Below are 6,722 nucleotides of genomic sequence, written 5' to 3'. Positions count from 1 at the left end.
AAACCAACTTCAGTAAAGCTGGAGCTTTTAATTAAATTACTTGCAGATTGATTCTCTTACTCTTCTCTTTTTAAACACAAAATTGATCAATACCACACTGAACATAAATTAAAAATTCAAGCAGTTATATCACAAACCTGTATGGGCCTGTTCCTCGGAGAAGGTGCAGTGAATGAAACGGAGAACAGCAATTTTAATTGGTTGAATCATCGAACTTATTTATTTTAGTTCTGGTATGCTACTACAATAAGAAATGGTTAAAAATATAAAAACTATTAAATATATTCTTTCATTCAAACCGCGACTGATAGCATTTGTTTATGGAAGTGTCTCACGCTGCCTTCAGTATTTCAAAATGGTACCAAAGTTTTCATAATATCCAAATTTATTTAAATTTACTTGATTAATTAAATGAGGAATTATTAAATAGGGTTATATGCAACTCCCTGGCAGGGTTCTAGACACAGGCCTACAGCAGAATTCTCTTAGTTCAAGGAGGACAGTGGCATCACTAGGGTTAGTCAGCCAATACAGAAGGCCAGCATGTCACTCCCATGATGGACCTCCTTCCATGCAGGGGGCAGGGTAATGCCCCAGGCAGTAGGTGTGGTGATGCACCATTGCTCTGCCCCACTGGTTTTTTGGCTATAACATTTGATAGAATAGAGATATTTCAATGTGGTTTTTCATTGCATTCTGCATGAAATTATGCACTGAATGATATATAACAGGATGGTATTATTCAAAAATACCAAGATTTAAAAAATTGTAGCCAGTAGTGATGTCACCACCCTGTGCGCATCACCTGATACAGCCTGCACCCCTCCCCCCCCTTAACGAAGCCACTGGAGTCGGGAGTCTGGAGCCTTAAGGAAAAGGTGCAGTTTATTCATGGTGCCCGAATACTGCACAGTTTGAATGTTACTGGAGTATACCATAGAAAGCAGAGAGGCTTTCTTACTTATGTTCTTCTTTCAGAAATAAAGAAATAACAAACTTATTTCAGAATGTTCCTGTGATGTTCTTTGCACATTTACAGTCCACGCATGCAAATAGTAGCAAAGCAGCTACTAAGTTAAGTGGAAATACTTAGGGCTGGCCTCTTTGTGAGGCCAATTGAGGCAAATTCCTCAGGCAGCAGATTGGGGAAGGCATCCACCTCCATCTGCCCATGCTCTTCCTCCTACTACTTCCTGAATTGGAAAAGGTTTGGTTGGCAACCTTCAGTCTTGAAAGACTATGGTATAAGCCCACAGCAGCTGGTATTCCCTGGTGGTCTCCCATCCAAGTACTAACCAGGCCTGACCCTGCTTAGCTTCCAAGATCAAATGAGATCAGGCACGTGCAGGGTAACAGAATTGGAAAATGAAGAGAGGAAATGGAGGAGACTGGGTTGGGGCATCTCTGATGCTTCTGCACTTCCTCATCTGCTTTGTCTTCTTCCTTTTCTACACCAGGGAGTGGGAGGGGCAGAGGCTGGCACATTGTCATGTAAGGGGGGGTAGTATTTTATACACTGCCTCAGATATCAGAAGGTCTTGAGCTGGCCCTGGATAGAATGGTAAAGAATCTGGCAGTGGTGTACATTGTGGTGTTAGACAACAGCCATGGACAATCCAACAACAAAGTCGGATACAACAGCTACTTTGAGTGGTGGTTAGTGTGACTCCCCTTCCTCCTTTATCTCACTGGTCTAATCTGGTTGGGTATGGATGAGGAAGATGCTGGTAGCAGAGAGTTTCCTCTCCTAGACTGATCAGTTTAGAATCAATGGCAGAGGATGGTGTGGTGAAGTGTGGTCGTCAGGTAGCAGATGAGCTCATTGGCAGGCAGGCAGGCTGGCATGGGGGTAGATTGCAAAATTGCAGGGGGGATGATAGCAGATTCACTGGCTTATTCACTCATTCAAATCCAATACATTCATTTAAATCTGCTCTTCATTTAGGACTTCTCTGCTTTCATTTTGCAATCAATGAAAAAGAAACCAAATGAGACCAATTCAATTTTTCATTTGCTGCAAAATAAGCGCACGCCCTTATATTGGGGCTGTATCCATACTGTCTGATATAGAGTTGGATCAATATGTTACCTTCACCAAGACTCTTTTGCAAGATGTAGTTGGTATTGGAGGGAACTATTCAGTGCTCCAATATTCAGGGAACTATTGAATGTCAGTGGAGAAAGGAATTCGTGGAAGACTGCCATTCAATTCTGGTCAAGAGGTGGATGTTCTGTCGAACATTCATGCTTAAGAAAACAGCAAACATCCACAAGTGTTCTTGTAATGGTATACTGCTCATAGGAGTAGTCCACTCTCGCAAGTTGCTAAATGCACAGGAGAGGTGCACCTGGCATCCTTTGCTGTTAACAGAGGAGTCTGAAGTGTACTTAACCAATAATGTTGTGTTAGCACTTGGGAAGGCAACATACCTTTCTGGAACAGACATGTTCCTGCTCCAGCAGAGAGCTGGGAATGGGAGCTAGAATTTGTGATGCTGAGTTGATCCTTCCTAGGTGGGAGAAAGGAGAGCCATTAAAGCTACCTTTGGTCTAAAACAGGGGTCTCCAAACCCCAGCCCAGGGGCCAGATGCGGCCCGCAGCAAGCCTCTTTCCAACCTGCGGCCAACCTCTTGTCCCCTGAAAGCCTCTGGCCCACTCAACTGAATATGACCAGAACTGTGCTCTGATTGTGTCTGTAGGGTGTTCTGAGGGCCAGAGAGGTTGAATGAATGAGCCCATTCATTCATTTATTCACTCATCTAAGTTCCATCTCTAATTTATTTATTTAAATTTTATATTTAAATTTTTTTTTGGTCCTCAACACCATGCCAGATATTTGATGCAGCCCTCTGGCCAAAAAGTTTGGAGACCCCTGGTCTAAAAGGCCAGTCTGCTTGCAAGTCACATCGACTTGGTAAGTTGGGGTCTGAGACCAGCGTTTTGCCTGGCAGAGGATGTACCAAGAAAAAAAGGCAGATGTGTCCAGAGTCTTAGTTCAGGAACTAAGCATCAGGCAGGGACAAAATATTTCACTTGTAGTAACCAGATGCAGGACTTTTTAATGCATACTGTATTTGTTTGCAAAACACACAGGAATTACTGTCATTCATTCAGGATGGAATATATGGGATGCTTTCTAAAAAGGCCTTAGAAGTTCCAGAAGTTTCTTCAGGTGGCCATGAAGCCTAAATGCTGCTCTGCAAGGCGAAATATTGAATCCTTCCAAGCAGTGGCATAGCAAGCACAGGTTGGGGGGGTGGGCCACCCAGGTATCGACCATAAGGGAGAGCCGTGTGTCACCTGCCACTACCACAGCCTCCTCTTCATGTTTCAGCAGCTTTGTGATCCAGCCTCTATCTCCTTTCTTCCAAAGGAGTTGTGTAACTCCAGAGGAGGAGGAACAGGGGGTGGTGGCCAAATTGTGGAATCACAACTTCCTCCTCCTCCTCATTTAATGTGTTTTGGTGGCTTCTTGATCTGGCTGCCACCTCCCTTCCTTGTTTGAAGGCTCTCATAGGGCCTCCAAGGGAGGAGGGCTTCCAAGGGACCGCTGCTTCTCAGGAGCCTCTGATAATCCCCAATACGGACTTTTCCAATTCCGCTATTGTATGTCATAGGATTCTTAGTGCCACTAAAATGCTGAGTCACGTCACCTACATTATGCACTGTGCAGCACAATGTCCCTGTTTTAACTCTACCCCCCCCCCAAACATCTATGAAACAACCCAAAAGTAATTTTCATAGATCAGTAGATCTTGATCAATTGGCACCATTTTGGATAGTGTCCCATATGATCCCCTTGGACCAAATGACTCAGGGCGCAATCCTTACCTCTTATGTCAGTGCTTTCCAGCACTGACATAAGGGCAATGCAGCTCTGAGGTAAGGAAACAAACATTCTCTTACTTTGAGGAGGCCTCCTTGAGTCCACCTTACTGTAGGATGCAGCACACATCCCACTAGCACAGCTATACCAGTGCTGGAAAGCACTGACATAAGGGGTTAGAATTGAAACGTCAGCATGGTACCTGGGAGTGAAATATGTTTGGCCCACCCTGGTGATAAAATCCTCCAGCTGTGGATCTGCAGGAGTATGCAGTAACTTTGTGGGGAGTGAGGCTGCTTTTTAAGAGGAGCACTGTTTGTGGGCCTGTTGCTTCCATGTGATTAACATCTACATTTTTAAATACACTTCATTACAAAAGGCACTGTAAGTCCACAGTGCTCTTTATCCTCTCAAGGTAAGTCAAAGTTGGTTTGGGTGAACATCCTACCTCTTAGAGAAATGGGGAAAGTGAGGCAGCATGTTACTGGGAAGCAGAAGTGAGGCTGTTACAGATCACATGTGCTTATGTTGTTAGAGAACAATCATCCTTCTGAAAGCTTAAAGGAGAAGTGAGATGTCTGGTTTTCAGGGTTCTTCAGTAATTACCCACAAGCCATGTGTCACTTGCTGAGTGATTCAGATCTGCTGACTCCAGAATCATCTGGTTGCGCAGCTAAACATCGTAGAACATGTGATATGCCTCAGGCACACAACTGATTCAGACCTTCAGCACAATCACATAGCCATTGTTATTAGTCATTCTTATGCGGGGAGACACAATTGCTTGCACAAGAAGAAAGTTACACTGGATAGGGATACAATCCTAGCCCAAGCTGCTGTGAGCCATAGAAGGAAACATTTTATGTACACAAAGAATAGCTTCAAAGGAAGAACAATTTGGATCAATGCTGGGATGGGAAAGAGTTGCTCAGTCCCTGTACCCCAGTCAAAATGTAAAAGGTGTGGGGCAGGGAGGCACAATGTTTTTTACAAGAAGAAAATTACACTGGGAGTTTCAATCGCATTTCAACATGATATATCATTTGGTAAGATTTCAGCAGAAATGAATGCCAGTTTATATCTACTCACAACAGCAACAGTAACATTCCAGCTATTCTAATTATTTAGCCCTCACTGGCAACCAGTGAAATGTCACTTCCACTGAGTCATCATTCCAGGTGAGAGAAGATGGCATAACAAATGAAAAGAACTTTCTCAATAGCCCAGGACTCTTCATGAGGCATTTTAAGTTGACAGCCTTCAGGAACTTGTCCAGGCATAAAATTAGGTATGAACTTAGTTATTTTGTGTTACTTAACAAACTGTTTAGCTATAAAAAAGAAAAAAAAGTCCCCAAAATAGTGTATGGTTCATCAAAAGTAAAAAAAATAAATGAGTTTAACAGTCCAATCCTAAATCTCTGTGCGGCAATACAGCAGCATTGGCATGGCAACTGTGGTATCTTGTGGGGGATTTTCGACTGCTGGAAGTCTCCTTGGAGTAAGGGGACAGCTGTTCCTTTGCCCCAGAGTAAGCCACATTATCTGTTGTAGGTTAACTTGAATCTGCACCAGCTCAATTGCTGATGCAAGTCCACATTGACCCAGGAAGACAGATCAGGCCCAGGAAGAGGGTTAAGATTCGGCATACACCGCCATTGCTGATCCTGTCCCCCTCCAGGGCCTGATCCACCCTCCACTCTTCTCCCATCACTGTCCCATTCATTCTGCTCCTTGCCTCCTTTCAACTCCCTACGCAGGCTTACCTGCTCCAGCAGGTTTCCGAGGGTATGTCAGCGGGCCTGCAGCTTGTGTTGACAGAAACTGTTTTGGGACAGCTATAAGGCAGCCTCTGCCAGCACAACACTAGATTATGTTGGCAAGGCAGGGGGGTAAGACTGGGTCATAACAAACAGAAGAATCAATAAAGCAACATTAAAAGGGGAGCGATAAAACAATATGGAAGATAAAGTTCAAGGTATGTGAAACTGAGGCCAGGTTATCTCTAGATGACTGGCCATGACTGGTGTACCAGATGAAGCTGATAAATGGTACTCCTGACCACTAACACATCTGGCCACCCAAGGACAATACTGGGTTTCATACTTGCTCTTTCAAAGGGAGAGTACGCTTTACAAGCTCAGGATAATCCCCAGTCAAGAGCAGCTCTATCATGTCAGGGCAAAGTTTCAGCCTGTTTCAGCCCATCCTTGCCAGACCTGGTGGCTATTAAACTGAAAAAGGAATCTGCTGGCACTTTTGCTACCATTCTACACTTCAGGCATTCAGCCACTCCCTTCCTCATTAACCGCTGCAGCAGATCCCTGCAGAACCTGTTCAATACCCGAGTTTCATAACTGTGTTTAGCTTTGCCAGCTTGCCAGAAAGGAACCTGCTCCTGGACGCTGAACAGTGATTTGATCTGCAGAAATCAGGCAGTGGAACTTTTCATTGTATTAGCTAAACACTCTTACCTGTCAACCGTTGCAGATCAAACACCTGTTAAAAGGAGAGCTACAGGGGCCCAGTTCTCAACCAGTGCAGGCAACACAGGTTGCTGGAAGTGCAGGGCCCATAGCACCTCCCTACCTGCCCCCATATGATGCATTGAGTAGCACCTCCAGTACAGTGGGATCAGGGGTCAGTTTGCCCAGCTGGGTCCTCAGAAACAAAATGTATATTTGTGTGTGTGTGTGTGTGTGTGTGTGTGTGTGTGTGTGTGTGTAGGACAAAATGTATATTGTACATATACTGCAAAATAGTGAAGTACACTGAAGTGAAAATAATTGATTGTTTTAGTTTATCCGCCTTTCCTTCTTCAAGCCATCCAGACTAATACAAAAGGCACAATTTTTATTTTTATTTGGGATAGTGATAGGCTGCTTTTCAACAAAAA

This window comes from Tiliqua scincoides, chromosome 4, assembly GCF_035046505.1.
Source record: "Tiliqua scincoides isolate rTilSci1 chromosome 4, rTilSci1.hap2, whole genome shotgun sequence".
In the NCBI taxonomy this organism is placed as follows: Eukaryota; Metazoa; Chordata; class Lepidosauria; order Squamata; family Scincidae; genus Tiliqua; species Tiliqua scincoides.
Note: the sequence above shows the minus strand (reverse complement) of the source record.